This window comes from Papaver somniferum, chromosome 8 (genome assembly GCF_003573695.1).
Source record: "Papaver somniferum cultivar HN1 chromosome 8, ASM357369v1, whole genome shotgun sequence".
Lineage (NCBI taxonomy): Eukaryota > Viridiplantae > Streptophyta > Magnoliopsida > Ranunculales > Papaveraceae > Papaver > Papaver somniferum.
This window is the reverse complement of record NC_039365.1, coordinates 148,154,497-148,179,151: the sequence shown is the minus strand read 5'-3', so window position 1 is coordinate 148,179,151 and position 24,655 is coordinate 148,154,497. Positions and strand designations below refer to the sequence as shown.

The 24,655-nt window shown below is 35.5% G+C and overlaps 1 long non-coding RNA gene across 1 annotated transcript; it reads left to right on the top strand.

The window, feature by feature from the left end:
- The first annotated feature begins 21,146 nt into the window (after positions 1–21,146).
- On the top strand, positions 21,147–24,183 carry LOC113306953. The gene is made up of 5 exons (XR_003338933.1): positions 21,147–21,732; positions 22,297–22,497; positions 23,534–23,642; positions 23,836–23,896; positions 24,055–24,183. It is a non-coding gene; the product is annotated as an uncharacterized LOC113306953 (long non-coding RNA).
- Positions 24,184–24,655: the final 472 nt, after the last annotated feature.

Sequence of the window (24,655 nt, the reverse complement as noted above, 5' to 3'; positions counted from 1 at the left end):
TCCATGGAGATTGAGATAAACAAATTGAAAGCACAAAATAGTGGGAAACTCCCTTCTCAACCTATTAACCCAACAGAGGGTGTCAATGCATTTACGTTGAGAAGCGGTACACAACTTGTGCAACCCGAAGTTACTGATTCGGGCAAGGTGGAAACACCCAAGGAGCCGGTGTTGGAGGAAAAAAGGGATGAAATTCCCCAAACAACCGAGGTACCGATTCCTAACTCTAAAACTCCTATTCCTACTTATGTTCCTCCTTTACCTTTCCCTCGCAGATTTGCAAAGTCCAAAATGGAGGAACTAGAAAAGGAGATTTTGGACGTGTTAAGGAAGATTCATGTGAACATACCCCTCATAGATGCTATAAAGCAAATGCCAAAGTATGCAAAGGTGTTAAAGGACTTGTGTACCAATAAGAAAAAGCTCCAAGGTAATGAAGTGCTAAGTGTGGGAGAGAATGCTTCGGCAATCTTACAACATAAACTCCCACTGAAATGCAAGGATCCGGGTAGCTTTGACATTCCCGTCACTATTGGTAACACTACATTTAACAAAGCAATGTTAGATTTAGGTGCATCCGTTAATGTTATGCCTGCGTCCATATATAATTCACTTGATCTTGGTCCTCTTAAAAAGTCTGGAATTGTTTTGCAATTAGCCGATCGCTCTAATGTTTACCCAATGGGTATTGTTGAGGATGTTCTTGTGCAGGTTAATCAACTTGTATTTCCAGCTGACTTTTGTGTGTTAGAGATGAATGAAGGTTCACCGGACTCATCTCTTCCATTGCTACTTGGGCGTCCCTTCATGAAAACGGCGAAAACCATTATTGATGTGGATAAGGGAACGCTAACTATGGAGTTTGATGGAGAAATAATACGTTTCAACATTTTTGAGACGATGAGATATCCTAGTGACGTCCACTCTTGTTTCTCTATTGATGTTATGGATACATTAGCACAACAAGTGTTTGAATTGAATGGTGGCGATGCTTTGGAAACCGTTTTAACTACATCCATGGATAATGGTGTAGAGTGTGGTAATGAAGTCAAGGAAGCCCTTGGTGATCTTAGTTCACTACAAGGATGCCCGGAAACTCATAATATCTCTTTTATTTCTTTACCATGCAGTGATGAAAAACTTTTACCATCTATTGTTAAATCTCCAAAATTAGAATTGAAACCTCTTCCAAGTCACTTAAAGTACTTGTACTTGGGTGACAAGGAAGAGTTACCTGTGATTGTTTCTAACGAGCTTAGTGAATTACAGGAGCAACAACTTCTAAGGGTGCTAAGGAAGTACAAGACGGCCATTGGATGGACAATCGCTGATATCAAGGGTATAAGCCCTGCCGTTTGTATGCATAAGATTCGTTTGGAGGATGATGCAAAGCCTACAAGGGAAGCGCAACGTCGTTTGAACCCTCCCATGATGGAAGTTGTGAAAAAGGAGATACTCAAGCTTTTGGAAGTGGGTGTTATATACCCCATATCCGACAGCAAGTGGGTAAGCCCGGTACAAGTAGTACCAAAGAAATCAGGTGTGACGGTAGTGGAGAATGATAAGAATGAACTTGTCCCAACTCGTGTGCAAACCGGTTGGAGGGTTTGTATTGATTATAGGAAATTGAATGCCACTACTAGAAAAGATCACTTTCCTTTACCTTTTATTGATCAAATGCTTGAACGTTTAGCTGGACACTCTTACTATTGCTTCCTTGATGGCTATTCAGGTTATAATCAGATTGTGATAGCACCGGAGGACCAAGAGAAAACCACTTTCACTTGTCCTTTCGGTACTTTTGCTTATAGAAGGATGCCTTTTGGCTTGTGCAATGCTCCAGCTACTTTCCAAAGGTGTATGGTGAGTATCTTTTCAGAATATGTTGAAAACATAATCGAAGTGTTCATGGACGATTTTAGTGTCTTTGGTGATTCATTTGACCTTTGCTTGGACAACTTGTCTTTAATCCTTGAACGATGTGTTGAAACAAACCTTGTGCTAAATTGGGAGAAGTGCCATTTTATGGTAACTCATGGCATAGTTTTAGGCCATGTAATATCTTCTAAAGGCTTGGAAGTTGATAAATCTAAGATTGACCTTATTCGTGCTCTAACCCCCCACTACGGTGAGGGAGATACGTTCTTTTCTTGGACACGCAGGTTTTTATCGTAGGTTCATCAAGGACTTTTCCAAGATAGCATCACCACTTTGTAACTTATTGCAAAAGGATGTGGTTTTTAACTTTGATGAAAAGTGTATGGAGGCATTCAATCGCTTGAAAGAGCTTTTGATTTCAGCCCCTATCATTAAACCACCGGATTGGAGCAAGCCTTTTGAGCTCATGTGTGATGCAAGTGACTACGCGGTTGGTGCGGTGCTTGGGAGCGTGTGGGGAAGTTTCCTCATGCCATTTATTATGCTTCTAGAACGTTAAATGAGGCCCAACAAAACTACACAACCACTGAAAAAGAGTTATTGCCATTGTTTTTGCTTTAGAAAAGTTTCGCTCTTATCTAATTGGTACAAAAGTTGTTGTCTTTTCTGATCATGCAGCACTTAGATACTTGCTTACAAAGAAAGAGGCGAAACCGAGGCTCATACGATGGATTTTGCTCTTGCAAGAGTTTGATCTTGAAATCAAAGACAAGAAAGGAATTGAGAACACCGTTGCGGATCATTTGAGCCGACTTGCTGTGGACAAGGAAGTTATCCCATTGCGTGAAAGCTTCCCGGATGAGCAACTATTCTCAATTGCCCTTGGAGAACCATGGTATGCGGATATTGTTAATTACTTAGTTTCTAAAAAATCCCAAAGGACTTGTCTCGTGCTGAGAGGGACAAACTTAAAAGGTTAGGTAACCAATACATATGGGATGACCCTTATTTGTGGAAACAAGGTAGTGACCAAGTATTACGTAGGTGCATTCCCGAATATGAATTTAACTCTATATTGTCTTTTTGTCACTCTTATGCTTGCGGAGGACATTTTGGGAGTAAGAAAACCGCTCACAAGGTGCTTGAAAGCGGTTTCTATTGGCCAACCTTGTTTAAGGATGCACATAAATTTTGCACAACTTGTGATAGGTGCCAAAGAACAGGCAATCTAGGTGCTCGAAATCAAATGCCACAAACTTTTATTCAATTTATTGAAGTTTTTGATGTATGGGGTATTGATTTTATGGGTCCTTTTGTCAACTCTCATGGGAATTTTTACATCTTACTTGTTGTTGATTATGTGTCGAAATGGGTGGAAGCTAAGGCCACCCCAACTAATGATTCTAAAGTGGTTTCAGATTTTGTGCAAGCAAATATTTTTGCAAGGTTTGGAATTCCAAGGGCCGTAATTAGCGATGGAGGTTCTCACTTCAAAAACAGGTTCTTGCAAAGCTTGTTAAGGAAGTACAATGTGTCGCATAAGATTGCAACACCTTATCATCCACAAACGAATGGACAAGCCGAAGTTTCCAACCGAGAGGTGAAGTCCATACTTGAAAAGACGGTGAATCCAACAAGGAAGGATTGGAGCATGCGACTTAATGATGCTTTGTGGGCTTATAGAACCGCATACAAGACACCTATTGGGATGTCTCCTTTTAGGCTTGTGTATGGTAAACCTTGTCACTTACCCGTGGAGATTGAGCATAAAGCGTTTTGGGCTATCAAGCAATGCAATATGGAGATGGATGGGGCTGGAAAGCAAAGGAAGTTACAACTCCAAGAGCTAGAGGAGCTTCGCAATGATGCATTTGAAAGCTCACGCATTTACAAGGAGAAAACTAAGGCATTTCATGATAATATGATTTCTAGAAAACAATTTTGTGTTGGGCAGAAAGTGCTTTTGTTTAATTCTCGCTTGCAATTATTTCCGGGTAAATTAAGGTCACGATGGATTGGACCTTTTATTGTTACTAATGTGTTTTCTCATGGTGCAGTCGAAATTCGTAGTATTGCTACAGGCAAGGAGTTTAAAGTTAATGGGCACCGGTTGAAACCATACTATGAGAACTTCTCTTCCGAAGTGTGGAAAGTTAATTTTGTGGATGCACTCCCTCTGGAGGAGTCATAGAAAGCAAGGAGAGAGTCGGGCTGACGACTTTAAACCAAGCGCTAAGTGGGAGGCAACCCACCGGTTTTGTATCTTTACCTTTATTTTTTTTATTTTTCAGTATTCTTGTCTTGTTTTATTTTTATTTTTTTATTGTCTTGAATTTCCCACCTTGACTTACTTTGGATGATTCAATTTACATTGAGGACAATGTAAAGTTTAAGTGTGGGGGAGTGGTTAAGCTTTTGCTTTGTACCTTTTTCATGCATTTTTTTCAACTTTTTTGTAAATTAGTGAATAAGAAACTCCAACTTGTAGTTAGTTTAGAGTCACATAGTATACATGTCGCTAAGATTACATCGAGAATCTCATAAGAGTGACTGAACTTAGAGATGACAGAGAACGTGATCGGGTTTCTTACTTGTATGAGAGTTAAAGTTGGATTTAACCATCCCAGTGGCAAATGAGGTGCAGATTGAATTCGGTATTAGATTTATGATCCCCTATAGTGGAGACTACCCATATTACATTATGAGAGGCACCGACCTTCAATTCTTTGTACCTGTCTAAATATGTGCTTTTAGAGTGTGTGTCACCGTACGTAAACTCCGGGTAGAATGGTGAGCTACCCAACCTCCCACCATAGAAGCACTATTTTGATCTCTTGAGTGCTATTTTTATCAATCATGAATGGTGACATCGAATTGCTAACTTACATACCACTTGTAATCTTGTTCGCAGTTAGCACCTTCCACTTTATCTCTCTCTACACCAACGGGTCCATAGAAACACCATCATCATCAACAAGAAGAGCATCACAAATTCGAAGGAAAGTTGAAGACGTTCAAGGTTTATGAGCAACGGTACAGAAATGAGCAGATTTCAGATTCAAGTAAAGCAACAAGACAAGGAGCAAATTTTTACAAGTCGAAGACTATTGTACAAGAGTGAAGATTATCAAGATGAGAATTCAAGAAGTTTATGATATCAAGACATACAAGTTGTGAAGAATTGAGTGGTAAATTACTCATACCATGGCCTTTGCATTTTCATTTGTTAGTTTGTATTTTATTTTCTCAAAAAAAAAAAAATCCATTGTATTATATTTTGGTTTGTTTAGTTCATTTTTGGTTTTGTATTCATTCAATAAAGCCAATGGAAAAGAAATCCATAATGAAGTTTCAAGCAACAAGGAATTAGAGGAAAGAATCACATTGTCAAGATTCAACGAAGTTTAAGAGTTATCATCAAGTGTTGAAGACCGAAGACGGAGATGAAGAAAAGTATTGAAGACCGAAGACGTTTCTATGGATGCTGTGAGAGTGGTGCTGACTGCACGCCGAATGGGTAACAAGGTAAGTAAGCATATTCCCACCTTTGTTAAGTGGTTGATTTCCTTTCTAAGAGATCGTCAGAAAAAATGGTTTTCAAAATGATAAAAGATGTGGGTTTTCAAAATACTTCGGAGTGTTTTTACCTTCCTACCATTCAAGGTGTCGCAGGATTTTCTCTTCATTCCTATCTGGACACATGTGTGACCCATAAAGAGCTATTTATTATTGAGAGCAATATCATAAAACCCTTTCTTGTGAGGCAGAGTCGAGACTTTTGATCACTCCGAACCCGATTTTATTTCGAGAAGGGATGGTTATTTCTCTCTCAACTTTTAAGGATGAGATTGTGTTCATTTATGTGTCTAACTTCTTATTGCTAGTGTGCAGAATTTCTATGTCTTCTTAGCGCGTTGGATACTATCTTTTCGGAGAACTAGTAGGTTGGAAAAGTAGGTTTTGTAGGCATACCTCTTGTAAACCTTCACGAAACTATAACTCGTCCACTAGGGACACCTAGGGGTTCAAAAGTCTTGTTATTTATGCTAAAAGTGACCGTAGCCTCGACGACACGGAGTTGTATGTATTTTTGAATTGTTTTGTTTGATTTGCTCGAGGACTAGCAAAGTCTAAGTGTGGGGGAATTTGATAGGTGTTGTAAAACACCTAATTTTATATTTAGTATTTATGTTTTCTTTGCTATTATCTTTGTGAATTGCATCTCTTATGTTTAGTTTTAGTTATTAGGTGCAATGGAGTCCTTTTGAGCAAAAGAGAAAGAAATCGTACATTTGGAACGTAAAAAGAAAAAAGGTCAATTCACGACGAGTGATACTTGGAGCCAGCTAAAGTGATGCAGCAAAAGAGGTGAAGAATATCCGTCAATTCCGTGAAACTGACAATTAAGCAAGAAAAAAGAGTGGGCAGTCAGTCCTCTAAAACTGACAAGCCAAATATCACTTTGTGGCCCTTATCAAGGAGTGCAGGGTGCCAATATAAATTTTATTCATTACAACCCTAAAACCTAGAGAATTCTCCTCATTATTGTGTCTGTCTGAACCTGAGAGACTTGAGGAAATAGAGGCGCAGTCGAGAGTAATTGAGAGATCCATGAAGTTTTGATCGGAGATGATGGAAGCGGTGGTGAATACTGGTTCGAATTAAATCTATATATTACACGAGAAGATTGTGGTGGTGATTCTGAGAAATTACAGAGAGGAAGAAGGTTTATTGTGAGAAGAACTGAGATGAATCCGCTGCTACTGGTAGGTCAAGGAAATGGAGGAATATGGTTATCCCTTATCAGAGGCAACCGTGTATCATTAGCTCAATCCCCATCAACCCTAAATCGAGAGTTCTCTTTCTCTCGGTCAATCATTTGTTCCTAAAACTGAGAAGAGAAAGAAGCAGCAGCTACCGCTGTTTTATCACCTGAAATTAAGAGTAATCTCGTTGCTGCTGCTGTTATTACAAGATCAAGAAGAAAATGATTAATTGTTGTCGATCTCAGAGAGTGGAAAGTGTTGTTCATCAATGACACAGAGGGAAAGTCAGAGATTTAATCTGAGAGAAACACTGCAGAGAATGAATCAACAGGGGTTCACTTAAAATCGAGTTTTGTGAGTGATTTGAATCCCAAATGAAGAACTAGAATCTTGGTTTTGGTTAGAATTTGAGTTTGAGTCTTTTACAGAGAACAAGTAATGGTGGATTGTTGTTGAAATTGAATTTAGGGTTCCTGAAATTAGGCCTGAGCTGAAAGTGCTGATGGTCATGGGTATGTGTTGGATTCAAGTTACAGGGAGAGGATGCAACAGTGAGATATGGGTGTTACTTACATGGTCACAATGGCGTTTTTGCTGTAAATAATGTGGAATGATGAAGCCACGAGATGCAGGGGAGGTATGAAGTGTAGCTGATGCAGCTCGGTGCCGAGTCGATTATGTTGTCACTACAATAGCAGATGAAGAAAGAGCTACAACTGATGAATTTGTGAGATAACAATGAATCAGGGTTTGGTTTGGTCTGAGTTAATGTTGCAGAAATTGTAGCTAGACTGGAGGAATTATATGGATGGGTATGCTACAGATTGATGTTGCTGCTAGTGAGAATAGAAGCTGAAACGGAATATGCAGGCAGTAATAGAATGAGATTGGAGATGGTGGTAATTGAGAATATGCAGGTGATGGATTAAGTGAGAGGCAGCTGAAGCTGTTGCAGGTACAGTTCTGGTGAAGATTAATGTTGTCTCCATGGGTACCATATGCTTGAAGGTTTAGAAAGAGGAGGAGCTGCTGCTGTTGTCTCAGATGGTGAAGCTATAATGATGGTGAGTAAATGGGGATTGGTCTGCAATGGGTACTGTGTGAGTGTGCTTTCAAGGGTGAAACAATGGTTTGTATGGCTCTGAAAGATTGGGATTGCAAGCAAGTAGTTGTTGGCTGGAATGGTTGTTAACCAGCAAGAAAGGATAATGTGCTTTGAGCTGCAAGATTACAAGATGCTGGGATTTATGGAGTTGCAGAGGTGTTGGTAGAAGCTATGGCCGGCCAAGATGGTGCAACACAAGGTTAAGTCCTATGCGATGTCCTTGGCCAACACTAACTCAGACAAGTCTGCCCAGTTAACTACTTAACTAGCTGACTCGGTTCTGACTGAGGGGTCAGCTGATTTGAATCGGTCGTTGACTGTGTTGATTAACTCCTTGACCAAGTTAACCCGTTGACCGGTGACCCGGGGTACTTTGCCGGTCACCTGAACATTTTTTTCCGACCGATTTTCGGCGACCCTCAGGCCAACTTCTGTCCATTTTTCGGCGACTAATTTGGCAGAGTTTTTACATGTTTTTTTTTATCACTTTTGGCCATGTGGATTTTCATCTAATGGACTTTGAAGACTAGACCTAATTTTGGAAAGCAAAGGGATGTAAAAGGAAGAATTCTACAACTTTTGGGATTATCACGTTTTATTATTCTTTTTGGAGCTTTGGAGAAAACTACTTCTAGGGTTTGCTTTGCTTTCATCTTATTTATTATTTTATTGATCATGATGATGATGAACTCCATTATTATGAGTAACTAAATACACTTGTTGGTTATGGGATAAAAGTTGATTTCTCAATGCATGTTATTTGATTATATGGATTAGTTTTGTCTCAACTTTATTGTTTATGATTCATGGTTTATAGTGTTTTAGGATTTGATTGTTTGATTGGTTGAGTCCGGAATCAATCCGATTTGCTTTCATCTCTAGAGCTATATCAGGGTTTTCAATACGTAAAAGTTGTTTGTCCATGATTTTAAGTAGCATAATTGTGGTTAGTGCTTGTAGTGATAGATCCTACTAGTCACATATGAATCATAACCTTGGTTAAAACAAATTAGTGCTCTTACACGTTTGTTTGCTTTGATTAGTCTTATTCCATAAATCTTAAAGCTTTTAGGGAGTTAAACTTAATTGTGCTTTTACACTTTGGGTTGCTTTCTACGAAGAATTCACATATGCATCTTTTAATGTGGTTGTGATGGAAATAGGGAATTAGCGGGATGCTCTTGCGATCAAGGTATTCTAGGACTTTTAATAAATAAGAGATTAAATTATCAATTCTATTCAATGATGAAAAATACATGCTTGTGAATGATACTATCCCATGATCAATATCTTCTCCTTATTGATTATTCCAACTATTTACTTTGCTTTACTTTAATTTATTTGATTTGCTAAAACAAAAACCCCCTTGATTATCTTAAAAACCGAAAATTGCATAACAAAGGCCTCCCTGTGGATACGAACTCTTTCCTACCACTTTCTACATTATTGTAGTTGAGTAAGAAAGTGAAATTATATTTATCGATTGACAACAGATCACCCAAACGTTAAGTTGATTGAGAAAATAGTTTAAAGGTAACTACCATTTCATAATTTTAAGAAATAGAGTTTTTATAGATACTTGTTACAATGAAGATGCAATCTAACTTATTTTTTAATTAAAAGTGGCTAACATTAATGCCAAATATTAATTTTTAAAATAATAGACAACCCTAGTGGACCAGCAAAACTCTTTAATGCCCCGGCCAAAGCTACTATGACATGATTACCTAATCATTATAGGACCGATGTGTAGATGCATTTTTCGGCTATCATGATCCAACTAATGAAACACGCTACTATGACCCGACTAACTAACGCACTATAATATGACACGAACAACTAAATATTTGGCCTGTTCTTCTATGACCCGACTAATAAAATATGCTCCCGACTATTATAGACAAGACCAACTAACACACTAATTTAAATGTGAGCATTATATTTGTTGGTCGTGCTAATTGTATCTCAATTTTTTGAAACAAAATAGGACAAAAGGAAGGTTTGTAACTTTAGATCATCGGAAGGAAGAATTCTAGAGAAGTGTCCTTACTATTAGGAATTTCTTGGCCCAGTTTAACGAATGTTGTCACTAATGGTCATGTGATTGTACACTTAAAAGAATAATCTAGCCTATGATGAATCGATGATTATTAACCGCTTCCTTCTCTAATTTCATCTGCTGGCGGTCATCCCCGACGAGTGTGATTAGACAGTCCAACTAACCCTCAGCTACGAATATCTGTATAAGACACATTTTGTGCATATTCCATTTAACGGTCTAAGAGTGTCACTCTATCATTCTCTACTGTTACAAAAAAATAATAAATTTGAATAGTGCTTCTACATTATTTGCTTGTTATTCCTCAGTCCAGGATTATTCTTCCGCGTTACATATAGGCTATTGTCAATGTTGCTACTTAACTGTATCAATTTCCATGTTTTAGGAATCTAACTAGGTAGTAAAAAGATAGCCTTGGCAGGTGTTAACAAACTGTCGAGTGAATTAGGATCCGTATGTTATAGTTCCTCTACTTGGATGTTATCATCTATCAATCTTCGTGAGCAATAATTTTTGGGTTCAGTGACTGTTGATGTAAATCAGAGGTAATAAAATAGTATATGGAGGAAACTGCCAACGTGTTGCTGAAGAAAAATAAGTCAAGAAACGAACTGCCTTGGTTTTTAACATGCATGGGAAGGAATATAAATTACTTATGTAAATGTTCATAGACTTTGTTGCATGAAAAGGTATGAGCTAGATGGTTGTCCAACTTGTGCACACTATGTCAAGTATCACCATAAATGGTTTTAAAATCTAGGCAGTACGATTCTAATTCAATTTTGTTACTCATTTTTATTTTCCTGCCATATGTTCGCATTATACGGATGCAAGATAAAATTTCACATCTATGCTATCATATGTTCGCATTATTTTTATGTGACAACTTAATGTTTGTAAACAATTTTCTTTTAGGGCTGTCAATGGATATCCAATATCCTACTTCTAGATAATTTCGGGGTTCAATCTATACTTAAAAGCTATATAGATACTCTAGATCCCTGCATAATCACTTGAGTTAAATCTTGATTTTTATTGCGCCGAAATAAAACATATGACTAAAAGTACGATGATTATGTAAATAATTAACATGAACGCAATATATTCACCAGTTTAACTTACACATGATGATATAATTCGCAAATTTACGTATATGCTATATTTATAATTAGAGATTTATATATGTTATTTTTAATTTATTTTAATTTTGGTGATTCCCAAGTGAAAATGTATTTTAGGTTAATGTAGTCGATTGAGCGGTAGGAAACCAAAAGAAGGTCATTTACTAAAGAAATTCATTACTCAGTATCCATTTTGATTTTAATAAAACATTAACAAAATCACAGGAATTAATTTTGATAAAGATTTTATTTTTGAAAGATGTATTGTATCAATATCATGATCTCGATAATGCTTTTGTTCACAAAGTAAAACCAGATAATAATTAGTTAAGATCAAGAAAACAAGAATACATAGAAGAACAAAAGCATGACCTTATAAATAATAAGATTATCGAAATTTGGAAATGGATTTAGGACATAATTTTTGGCCAATCAATTATCGCACCAATAAATGTTGTAGTCCTTTATGATGTTAATCTCAAACTTATGCTATTTTAATAATCTTTCTCAGTTACATTTTTATTAGTTTTCAGGATCATTAACTACTTGAATGAAAGATTGTAATCGAAAGCGACGCGGAAGAAGTAATTCAGAAGATAAACAAGAGAGACTTTTGTGAAAATTATCGAACTCAATCGATTTTATCGGATATTGCATATCTAAACACCAATTTAGGAGAATAAAATTTGCATATGTTAACCGCACCTGTAATACGGTTGCCTATAATGTAGCCCAATGGGCAAAAAATAATAAAAATTGTATGGCATGGTCTTCACCGCCATATCTTAGTGCTGACTACAGTCTCCCATATTTGAGCGTGGAAGTTTAATGTATTTTTGATCTTTATGACTTTGCGTATATATATAAAAAAAATAAAAAAATCTTCTTGAATGAAAACAAACTTCTTGAATGATTTATTAGTTTTTAATAATAGTGTTTTGTTATGAAAGATAATGTGATATAAAATAAGGAGAAAAAATAAAGAGAATTTTTTATGAATGTATGCATAGAATAAATACATGACACAGTTTGGATAACTTTGTCTATGTAAAGAGTGGTCAGGATTTGTCCTTACCAAAGATAAATCCATGGTTGTGGTTGTCCTGGCCAAACCTTTCTTCCGCACATGTGCTTTATTTTTGGAAGTTGAATGAGTAACCGGGTTTGCCGAATCGTTCTCTCTCCCTTTTTTATCTACTGTTTCTTGATATTCAAATCCTTCGTCTTCCTGCATTGAATCATTAAACATGGAATAAGTAGGTTCCATTTTTTAGGATTGTTGTCCAGATTTGTTTTCTCAGTAGATAAACCTAGGCTGTGGTGAATCCTACGGCACTAACCTCATCATGCGTAAGAGAAATATCAGTTTTTCTTCTTAAGGAAATTACTTTTCTCATAAACCTCATCATGTTAAGAGAAGACGAACGGAAACCAACTCTGAAAAATTCCGGTATGATTAGTCCTGTCAACCAAAGGTAGTTCATCTTCCGTCTCTCTCTTCTTAGAAATTTTTTAGGGATGGTAACAAGTTGGGGTTTTCTACGTTTAATTTTCGATTTCATGTTTTTTTGTTCACATGGGTAAACGCCCAAACGATGACAGCCGAAGAATGAACAAATGATTGTATCGCCCATTATTTCTTTTTTCTTCCTCTAACTTTTTCAGTCTTTGTCTTCATCGTCTTCCGAGAACAACTCTTAGTAAAATCACCTTCATCATATGGCTTCAGATCGTCTCGTAAATCTTCCCAAGAAGGAACGATTATGTTAAACCGTTTGGCTATATAGAGAGATTTGTGTTGTTTGTAAAGAGGTATTTGTTCGACAACCTAAATTAGACCTTGAAGCTTTCGGAGTTTACATTTTTTTTATGCTAAAGATTTCGCATTTTTTCTTTTCAGGTTCCCAGAATATGTTGTGCGGCAGTTTGACTATATTTGGTTGTGACTTTCTTGAAGTTCCATCGGATGTTTTGTTAGTCTTCGTTTTATTTTAATGCAGTTTATGTCGCAATAGTTAATTGTCTTGATCTTTAATTTGTCCAAGTTTCATGCTATCGTCCAGGATTAAACTATCATTCAATGAGAGAAATTGGGTTTACTGCTAACAAATTCTCATTCGTTGTCTTCCGTTTCCAATCCAATTCCAAGAAAAAAAGGCAGAATAAAATCAAACGTAGTTCATGAGTACATGATCTTAGGTCCCATGTGGGATTGACGTTGTGATGTTTTTACTGAAGATTGCTTGGATAGTGAAGATGGTTTTGATTCTGAGTTTTGTGTTTTTATTATTTTTTTTATATGCAATTATGTCTTTTGATGTATGAATTTCGGGACTAGCGAGTCTTCTAGGACAATGGTTGATATTGCCTACTGATGGCAATTTCGATTCAAAGTGAATACATGACCCGGTCTTTTTTGTTTTACCTTTCTTAGATTCACTATCACTAATTTTATTTATCTGCAGACAAACATATTATCAGTTAAAACCACAGTTGCACAAATTTTACAGGTTATAGTGGATAATTTTATTGTGGAGCATGTGGTTGAATTACCAGATCCTGAGCATGACTACAGTGTGCAATGTTGGGGAGATAAACTAAGCAAGAAGAAATTAGGAGAATCTCATTAAGAAGGTACGTAATTCAAGGGTTGCATTGCCATAAATGTATGTGGCTAACTAATATGATATTAGGAAATAATATATATGAGAGTCTATATTTAGGAGATATGTCTATGTTTAGAGTTTGATCTTAGTTAGGAAAGTAGTTTGAGTGGTCGACAAGTTTGTGACCAATATAAATTGGTTGTTAAGCCATAAGAATTAATACACCAAGATTATTATCAATGTAGTCTATTGCTTCCGTGCGTTTATGCTCTCCTCTCTCTTGCTCGATCCTTAACATGGTATCAGAGCAAGAGAGAGGAGAGCATAAACGCACGGAAGCAATAGACTACATTGATAACTGTGACAAAATATTCATCTCTGTTTAGAGAAGCTAAGAAGAACTGATGATGTGGTAGTTTGAACAGTGATCGTTGTGGTTTGCTCAGTTATTGTCACAGATGTGGCTTGTCTGCGAAGATTGACTAATAGCGGCTGCATCAATCTGATGGTGAAAATAATGAAAAAAAAAAGAGATGAATATGGGTACGTGAGATTGAAACACGAAATCAGTTGAGAACCGGCAGGTGGTGGAAATTGAGCTTGTTGTGATTGGAGCTGTAGTCTGTGAGAAGGTTTGGTTCGATCCATGAGTAGTACTATATTGTTGTTGCTCGTGTTATTTGTTGTGGTTAGAGGCTTCTAACAACAACGTTGGAGATTTAGGGTTTCACAACCCTACAATCAGAGTTGTTATGGAATTCTTGAGTATGCCATGAGCTTGCTGCTGATGATGATCGTGATAGTGATTACAAAGAAAGTGTTCGAGCTGGTGATAAAACTCGATGGAAGAGAAGAGAAGTTGCTGGTGTTGTGATGGCGTTGACGAGTTGAGTAACTTGCTTAACTATCTGTTAATGGAAGAACTAGAGAAACCAGGGACGTACCATACTGCTGCCCTAGATTTGTTGGGCATGTTCGCTTTCAAAGTTGGATACAAACTGCAGTGAAGAGAACCTGATGCCAAGATGGTCACAAGGTTTATAAAAAAAAAAAAAAAAATCTATGGATGTTACGTGTGAAGATGCAGAATTGTAATTGAATAATTGTCACAGTTGGACAGAAGTGTTACTGGAAAATAGTAACAGTCTGGGTGTTACAAAACTACAAGAGAACTGTTACAAATAAGGAATAGTGTGACTGAAGGAGGTCACAGTCGTTACAGAAGCGTAACGGAAGAAAAGTGTGACAGTTTTGTGGCAGAGGTATTGCAGAAAGCTGTTAAACATGTTGGAAGAAGTGAAGTATGGTTGAAGAGTTTGTGGCAGAAACTTGGAGATCCTACAAAGTGTGGCAGACTTTGTAAAGACGACAAGATTGTGAGAGAATCTTGATGAACAAAGAAGTGTGAAGGTTTCGCGAGAAGTGCGTGACTGGAACAAGAGAGAAGAAGAAACAACATTCATGTTGTGAAAAAAAAAAAAACCAATCACCAAGAGGTGATGAGAAAAAGAACAACAATAGTAGGTTAAAATCCTATGAGTTGTCGAGAGAGTACAAAAAGTATTCTATCGAAGAAACCAAGAAAACAAGAGTACAAGAAGTATTCTTACGAAGATGGAACCGAAATGTTCTAAAACTATGAAGATGGGACCGCAATGTCCTTAAACTAAAAAGATGGAACCTGTATGTTCTAAAACTACTATTGGGACCGAAAGCGTAATGTCCTTAAACTATGAAGGGGACCGAAACGTCCTTAAACTACGAAGAGGACCGAAAGATGTCCTTAAACTACGAAAATGGGACCGAAAGCGTAATGTCCTTAAACTATGAAGGGGACCGAAACGTCCTTAAACTACAAAGAGGACCGAAACGTCCTTAAACTACAATCTGAAGATTTTTTTTTTTCAAAAGCATTGAAAAAAAAAAAAAAAAAAAAAAAAAAAACCGAAGTTAAATTTCTTTGGTCCAAGATGGGCATTCGTGATCTACATGCTCCATCTTGAGGGAGGGTATTAGGAAATAATATATATGAGAGTCTATATTTAGGAGATATGTCTATGTTTAGAGTTTGATCTTAGTTAGGAAAGTAGTTTGAGTGGTCGACAAGTTTGTGACCAATATAAATTGGTTGTTAAGCCATAAGAATTAATACACCAAGATTATTATCAATGTAGTCTATTGCTTCCGTGCGTTTATGCTCTCCTCTCTCTTGCTCGATCCTTAACATATGAGTATTTACTACTTAAGTTTGTACAGGAGGCTTGCATCTTTTGATGGAATTCTTGATAGAACTAAGACCATCCGGGTAGTACTTGAGCAGCTGGTATAGAATTCTTGTTTTGGCTCACCAAGTAGGTCGGTTAATGGGCATCACAAATATCCCTCCAGGTGTTAATCAGGTGAGCTATGTCTTTTGTGAAAATTATGATTTTCTTATTACCACAAACATGCACTTGAATAAAGAAGAATCATTTTAATACTACTTTTCAGTATTCTGGTAAAGATCATAGCGGGGTAATCCCAAATTTGCAATTCAATCTGATGATACAAGTGTTCACTGGCTTATGGTTTGTTTCTAATTAAGCAGTGTTGTAAAGAAGTCTTGGATCAACACCAAGTTTATAGATGGTTTCAAATGGCTTATCGGCCCAAAATATATGATATTTCCATTCTCCGAACACAGACAGGCGTAACTTATGGCATCTTCGAATTTTTATCTTATTTATCATTTCTTATTGTTCCTATTAACATTTTTATTTTTGTTTACAGTTAACCCTAATGAGAAAATTGTGTTTTCAATGTAAGGGTTTCATGTTTTGGATTTGAGGTATTTTTTTTAGTTTTTAACTTGACTGCAGACTCTTATCTTTGCAAGGTAAAATGAAACTCAAAGTAAACAGGTGTATGGGCTGTGGCATGACCAGCATCCAAGAAATATATTCCAAAAAAGAAGCATTAAAAGGTTGCGGGGTGAAACAAAAGATTATGACAACTGATTTAGCATATCTGGAGATGTAAATTTCTCTCAGGTCCATGGATATGAATTATATGATATTCTCAAAACGGCTTCTAATGTACCTCGCTGATCATGAGATATTCAATTTCTGCCATTTCAAATTTCCACTTGCTGCAGTAAATGTATGTATATATTATCCAACTACAATTTCTCATTGTTTAAACCAAATATCCATCCTTTTGGCAGGTCCCGATTATCGACATGGGAGGAATTCGATCTAGGAAGTGCTCCTGTATACTCGAAGACCATGAATAGGTTCCCCATACTTCTAATAAAAACAAAGGGATTCATCTAAAGGTAACTGATTCAATTGACAATACAATTTTCATTGATTCACAGGGTCAGAAGCCAAGCTCTTCTGCAATCCCATAGCGAATGATCTGGTTCCAAATGAAGAATTTGGAATTGCATTTAATGGTATTAACTTTACACTTCCTATAATCAACTGTATAAATAATGTTTCTTCGTAAACTATGAGGTGGTTTTCATTGCTCAAATTTAGTAAACTAGAGTTTTGATATTTATAGGAAGTTTTAACAACCCATTTTGTATGGTGGTGAACCAAGGACTATGCTCAAGGAGACTTGCAGCAAAGTTGATCCTTCATTTTGCACCATCAACTGTGTTCTTAAAACATGGTTGGTAATGTTGAATCGTTTCATATTCCTTGACTTTGGTTGCCCCATACATATGTAGGAGTATATGGCTCTTTCCATGTTTTTCAGGTGTGTAGTTGTAAGCTTGATTATGACTCACAAAAGAAGATACGTGGGATATATAGTATAAAATCCAGTTCGAACGCTTTAAAGCATGGAAAAACAAACCCTAGTGAAGCAATAATTCTGCACAGTTGAAGAGAAATATACAATGTTTTATACTCCACTCATGTTGGGCCATTTAAGTTGATGCACTTGCTTCGCTTTACCTTTAATGCTATACACGACTGGTTGGGTTCTTTGATGCACATTAGTTGAACAAGCTAGAGTTCTCAAGGTTCCACAAATAAAATATTCATGTATCTTTGTGGACAAAATTATTGGTATTTCTGAGTCTGACTGCAGATTTAAATTCTTTTCGAGCGTAAATATAGTGGCATTGTATGTGTTTTATAAATTGTTTGAATAAGGTAATTGCCTAATTGGCAACAGATAAAAGCTTTCATTCTGGTCATTTTGCGATGTGTGATGTTAAAGAAGCTTATTAAGGTGGACGGATGTTGAAGAAAGTATTGGGCTATGAAGATTCTTAATCAATATTTAGCTTTTGTTTAATCGTTATTAAAAAATTATTAGAATCAAACAAGCATCCATTGTTAGGTGGCAGTTGTACCCAATAAATTAGTCTGTCCAGATTAGTTTAAGGGTGCATCTGACACGAGTTAAAAATGTTTCTAGGCTGATCCGGTTCCAATCACTTGGATCTATTTTGTGTGGATGCCTAGAAAGAAGGGCAAATTATCAAACTAACCAACTTCCGCTCATATAATTAATAAACCGGCCAAAAAAATTTAATCTTTTATAAAATGGCATTTCCGTTAAATTTGACACTTGGACCCACCAAATTGGTCTACTCAATTGACTAAGTCAATTATTCATGGTATAAAGACCATTTTATCCTTACAAGTGCATACATTAAAGAAAACAGTACTACCTCTTCTTCATTTAAGTATGTTGTTATTGCTATTGCCATCAAAACCAAAACAGGTAAATCTGCTCAAAAACCCATTATCTAATCTTGTTCTTCATCAACAGCAATAGGGTCTTCTCATTTACATCATCATCAACTTCTTCTTCGTAGTCAATTAGCTCAACACATTCATACAAAACCTTTGCTGCATCATCAATTGTTTAGTTCATCCAATTTAATTCAAGCAGCACCTGCTACATCAGATCTTCAACCAACCCTGTGAATCTCAATCGACGGCACAAACTCCTAATTACAGATTTTGTTGTTCGACTACGGTTATAAAAGTTGAAATTAAAAGATGACGAAGAAGGGAAATTGTAAATTGAAGCAATATGGGTCTTTGATTTGAGTATGTACATCAAACCCAGTGTTTATTTATCTTCGTATTATTCATATTAGATGGTTAATTGTATTAATGTTTACATGGAGTAAAAATCGAATTTTAGGGTTCTTCAAAATTGGGGGTTTATTGATTTATGACTATTTGGTGTTGTTGGATCTGATCTTGGTTTGTAATGATCATTTGATGGTATCTTGATAAAGTAAGGTCGTGATTTGTAGCTTGGTGGTTTTGCTTTGTTGCTATGGGTGGTACTGGATAAGCATCGAATCATGGTGATGAAAAGTATTGCTTTGTGTTTTGTTTTTGGTGATGGGGTAGTGATGAAATTGATTATATGATCTTTTATTCATACCATATAAATCAATCAAGTTGTTTTGCTACTGCGTGAATTGAATGGTTGTAATTTTATGTGGATATAAATTTTCATTTTCAGTTGAATGAATTTGATATTCTGGATATTTTTAATTAGAATTGGTTTTGTAGAGATGTATCGTTTGAATTTTGAGATGAATCGAAGGAATTGAAGGTCGGGGAAGAAGAAACAGGAGACGAATTTAGGTTAGTCAAAATTTTAGGGGCTTTTAAGTCTTCTACAACTGGTGCGTTTGAGATAACCGGTGTCACCCGTTTTTTCAAAAAAACGGGATGGAAAATGTCAAACTTGGCCAGTTTATAAAACAATTTCAAAAAACGGTCAGCTTGTTAAATTATGTACAAAAACTTGGTCACTTCATAAAAAAGCCCAAAACTAAAAGATTACGTAAAAACAAAAATCCATTCCGTGCCGTTACGGCACGGGTTAACCCTAGTTATATAGATAGAAGACTTGGCGTCCAAGATATGTAAATCATAATCTTAGACACGAAAGGCATCTTAGTAAAGTTTATAATATATATATATATATATATATATATATATATATATATATATATATATATATATTTTTAAACATGACTTAAAATTGTGCAAGTGAGAAACATACCTGTTACTAGCACGGGTGAAAAACTAGTTATTGTTCTCTATATAATAATAGAGTTTTTTCGAGCGTTCTCATTCATTGGAGCTCCTGGTTGATTCTTGTTTTTGGTTGATTCTCGCTTTTGGTTGATTCTGGCCCCACTAATTTTTCCTAATTTATTTATCTGGCCCCACGAGATTTATTTTATTGGAAAATAAATATTTTATTAGATAAAAAAATTGTTTACAAAAATACAATGTTGCCAAAAATAAATTAATACAAAACTCAAACACACAATTTCATCGTAAAATCAAAAATTAAATCAATCGCATAATTAATGAATAAATTTTTTTATCTAATGTCCAATGTCTGGTTGCATTTCTCAGAATTAGGAAAAATAAAACTAAAAATAAAATTACAATTTCAAATAAAACTAAATAAGATTACAATTTCAATGAGAATTAGGAAAAGTAAAATTGATCAAATAAATAAAATAAAAATGATTATGGGTACTAACCTTTGAATTTGACGTTGTATCTTTCTTGCAAATAAAACTTTTAGTGACCCTGTCAAAAAGTAGAGAATTACAAAATTGATTAAAAAAATGAAGCAGTCATTGAAATCTCAAGCAAACAAATATTAAAACTAGCATACAAAAATTCAATTGAAAACAAAATACTAATAAACCTCATTTTCACATTATTTTTCTTAATTTTTTTCATACCATAATTAAAAACAAATTAAGTCTAAAATAAAAAATATATGACAATAAAGACGATTTCTAAAAAGTGTTAAGTATTTTTCTTAAAATAATCTCTATTCCTAACAATATTTCAAAGAATAAATATGGCTAACAAAAATAACCGTGGTTGCCCAATATTATTAAAAATGCATAAATTTAAGACTCAAATTTAATACTATTTCCAAAATATCTTCTTCTATTATGGAATCATTCATAACAATATTTCAAAGAATATATATGGGTACCAAAAACAATTGTAATTGCCCAAAATTATAAAAAAAAATACATAAATTTGAGACTGATTTGATATTATTTCCAAAATATTTGTCTTGTATTATGGAATCGTCTTCTATTTATGGAGAATCTGGGCATTGTAAAACACTCCACCAAATTCCCGGATTAGCAACAGCAAATCGTAACGGTTTTCTGTCCGTTACAAAGTTTCCGTTACAACTGTCCGTTACAAAATATTCGTAACAGTCAAGTCGTTACTAATGTTTCGATATTGTGTAACTGATAGCAGCCGTTACGAATTTTCTTATAGGCGTGCCAGCCACACGCTTGGTCACACCTGGATCGTAGCACTTGTAATTTGTGCGTGTGTCACTCACACGCGTACTATTATTTTTCCGCCCAGTATGGGTAATGCTAGAGGATATTTCCTACCCTGTCTGTGCCATTTACATGCGTGATATACTAGAGAATATACTAGATGCAGATGAATCATTTTTTTCGTTTCTCGTTTTCTTTCTCTCTTCTTTTATGCTCTGCCTCTCTTCTCTTCAAACCCTAAATTGAAATCACAGAAACCCTATTGAAATTATTAGCCAAGAAAAGCTTAGATTTGTATTAGGAGTGAACTGAAATCACGATTATTCTCAAAAAATCTCTTGTTTGTTCATCATTTTTTAGATCTGTATTAAGTTTCAAAATATGTTCATCTGAAAGAGAAAAGATAAACCCTAGAAACCCAAACAAATCTGTAATCGGATTGATCCATTGAAGTAAATAGGTTAATATTTATATAAATTCATTCAATTTCTGTTAATCCTAAAAAAAGATATTAAATTTGATTCTTCGGATTTTGGTTTGTCAATTTTTCAGGTTTGTGATGAGAATGATGTTGATATTATTACTTCCAACGTGTTCCAACATTATCGCATCCTCTAAGTTCAATTTCTTAATTTAGTTTTCTTTCCCCTGCTGATTTAGGGTTTAGATATGTGGATCTGGGTACTTAATGATCTGTTTCTGGATATATTTTTTTTTCTTTTCTATGTTTTAGTGTGGCTGGTGGTAGTGTTCGTATTTGAGGCTTGATGTTCTCTGGTGGAGTTGCAGCAGCTTCGGCGGGAGGTGGTTTTGTAGGGGGTTGAGTAGATTCTGAAGTAGAGGTTAACACAATTTTTGGCATCGATGGACTTACCAATCAAAACCCTGACAAATCATGAGGTAATTTAATTTCTGATAATCCTTTTTTATTGTTGTTGTTTTGGTTGTATGTATGGAGGATTGTGAAGTGTGATACTGTGTGTTTAATGTCGTTAATTTTGTTCAACTGGGGGGCAAATACTTTTTCTCTATTTATGTCTCTAAAACTAAATCGAGCTGCAATCTAAATCTCTTCCCCCTTTCTTGATCCCTTCCGTTTCACTTTTAGATCGTCAATTCATCATATTTTTTTCCTTTTTTTTCTTTGATTATCAGCCCAACAATGAAATTATTTGGTAAGAATATTTCCGTGTTATTTCAATACCCATTTTGTTATGGGTTCCTTTAAGAAAACTGTTATTAGTGAGTACGTATCGATATTGAAAATTGCTTTATTTTGTTTTTTGAGGGCATTATTCTAATTTTGTTGATTCGGAATTGTTTTGTTCTTTTGAACATTATTACCTGTAAATGCCTAACAAAACATCGCTGTTTAATTTTATTTTATGAATTGATTTTCCATTTAAAATGTTTTTTGTTAACTTTTAGGACAAATTTTGATTCACTTTTTGGTTTCATTCTTAGATGATTGCAAGGTAATGCTTCTGTTAATACAATCGTGCAAGTCCAAGAATTATCAAGCAACAAAAACAAGATTCTCTTTTGGGATTTGAAGTCCAATAATCATCAAGTACCAAAAATGAGATGCTCATGACTTACTGCATCGCGGTGTTCACTACACAGTAATACAAGATTTAATGCCTGAAGTGAAATTCAGAACAACAAGTAAGTGGTCTGAATACATGTACCTCTTTCTAACATTTTTACTGATTAAGAAAGTAAACATATGTGTACATTTCATGTATCACTGTTCCGTGCATGGCATTGATCGAGTTTTCCTATGTACATATGCAAAAGTCACCTCTTTCAGTATCTTCCAAGAAGACTAGAATTATATAAAAACATTTGATGTACATTTAAGAGGTACCTTTTAATGCACAACTGCTTAATATAAGGTGAAATTGGGTTGATATTAGTATGTTATTGTCAAGTACCAGGGAAAATTTCTGCTCCTAACATTAGTCTATGCTACTACTCTAATGTTGGATATTAGTAAATAATAAAAAACGGGTACCCTGATTGAAAGAGGAAAGAACCGTGAATCTGAAATTTTATATGGTGAAAATTAACTAAATCCATTTTTTTTTCTCCTTAGAAAAGTTAACAAAGGATCCCATCAGTTCATTATAGTTGTGGGATCCAAAAACAGCACTTCTAAATGCAAGATCAGAAAAGTTAACAAAGGAAGCATATTTCAGGAACAACTGATTTTGTATTTAGAAAAAGTTCAATTACATAAGTGCATTTTTCTTATATAATAAGGTCAAGGTCATACCAAAAGAGGAACAAATGTACTCAGTATCTTATATATGATGAACTTGAAACTTTTCGTGTAAGCCAGTGTTGTAGTATTCATTCAGTATCTTATGATAAGCTATGAAGATTATCACAGATGCATCTTATTAATGTAAGCCAAAGCTATAGTGTACTCAATACTTTAATTCGATACGGTTTTTATGGTTCTCCTATCTTAGTTTTGCAGGGATTTTCTTTTCTCTATTTTGATGGTTCTTATAATGCACAATGCAGGTTTCATTCTTTTTTGATGGAAAACGATTTCTCATGCTTAGTCTAGGCCCCATGTAAAGAACCGAAACTTGGCAAAGTTCGCAAGTATCAATCTTGTTTAATGTTATTAACCCAAAGATAAGTTGTTGACATTACAAGTCACTCGATTTATTTTTTTCGTTGTTCTTGGCAGTTTTTTTCGGAGATTAAAGACATGCCAAAGTTATATTGACCATGAGGGCCTTCTCAACAATCTCTTTCAATAGCTACTGCGAAGCATCACAAACGATGCATCCTGCCAAGTAAATACATTTATCCCTGGTCCAGAAGCATCTATACTTCTTATGTTTTTGAGGCATTTACCTAAGCTTTCGAATCTGTTGTGCAGTTGGGGAGACCATGCATGCTTCCAGGAAATATCATGTTATATTTTGATCATTTCTTCTCTTCTAGTACTTTCTTAAGTTGGTTCTAATGAGAAAGTGTTATTTACAGGGCAAAAAGTCTGCAGGTATCTCTGTGTTCGATGTGACAATGAACCCGCTCCTTGGACAAGGTTCTTTATCTTTTCTTTTCATTATGTTTTGGTTTCTTTCGATGGCTCTCTAATAGCATTCCTTTTCTTGTAAGGATTACTATGTGCTCTGTTGTGTAATAGGTAAGATGTCTTATGTCCAAACTTGATCTTATTTTAGGTGATATTGTTTTTTCCAGGTGTTTGAACCATTCGGGCCGTGGAGCTGGTGCCTCTTGACCAGGAGACTGGACAGTGCAAAGGGTTCGGTTTTGTCGTCTTGAAGATGCTAGAACTGCTCAGAGTTTGAATGGGAAATTCGACATTGCAGGAAGGATCATCAAGGTGGGCAACTACCTTTTTTTGACTGAACTTAGGAACTTAGTAGATTTTTATGTATTCCCTTAGAATTTGATAATTAACAACAAAAATTCGTACTTAGAAGAATTTTGTTCTTTTTTTATATGAGTTAATTGAATGTGATTTGAATTGATTGAAGAAGTTACTGTTGATTGTGGATGATGAATGGATTGAATGGTGTTTGCAGGATAATTGATATTCCGGCATATGTCCGGCAGAAAATGAACTGCCGGTCAGCCTTGACCTGGTCAAAATTATATTGACCAATTTGGACCAGGTCAAGTCTGACCGGCAGTAATTTTTCTGTTGTTATGAAAAAGTTCGTAACGGCTGTAAGCTGTTTCAAACTTCCGCGGCTTTAAGCTGTTACAATGTGCCAGGTAGTAACGGCTTGAGCATGTTACGACAGCGTGGTTACAAAAAATTCGTAACGGCCCTAAG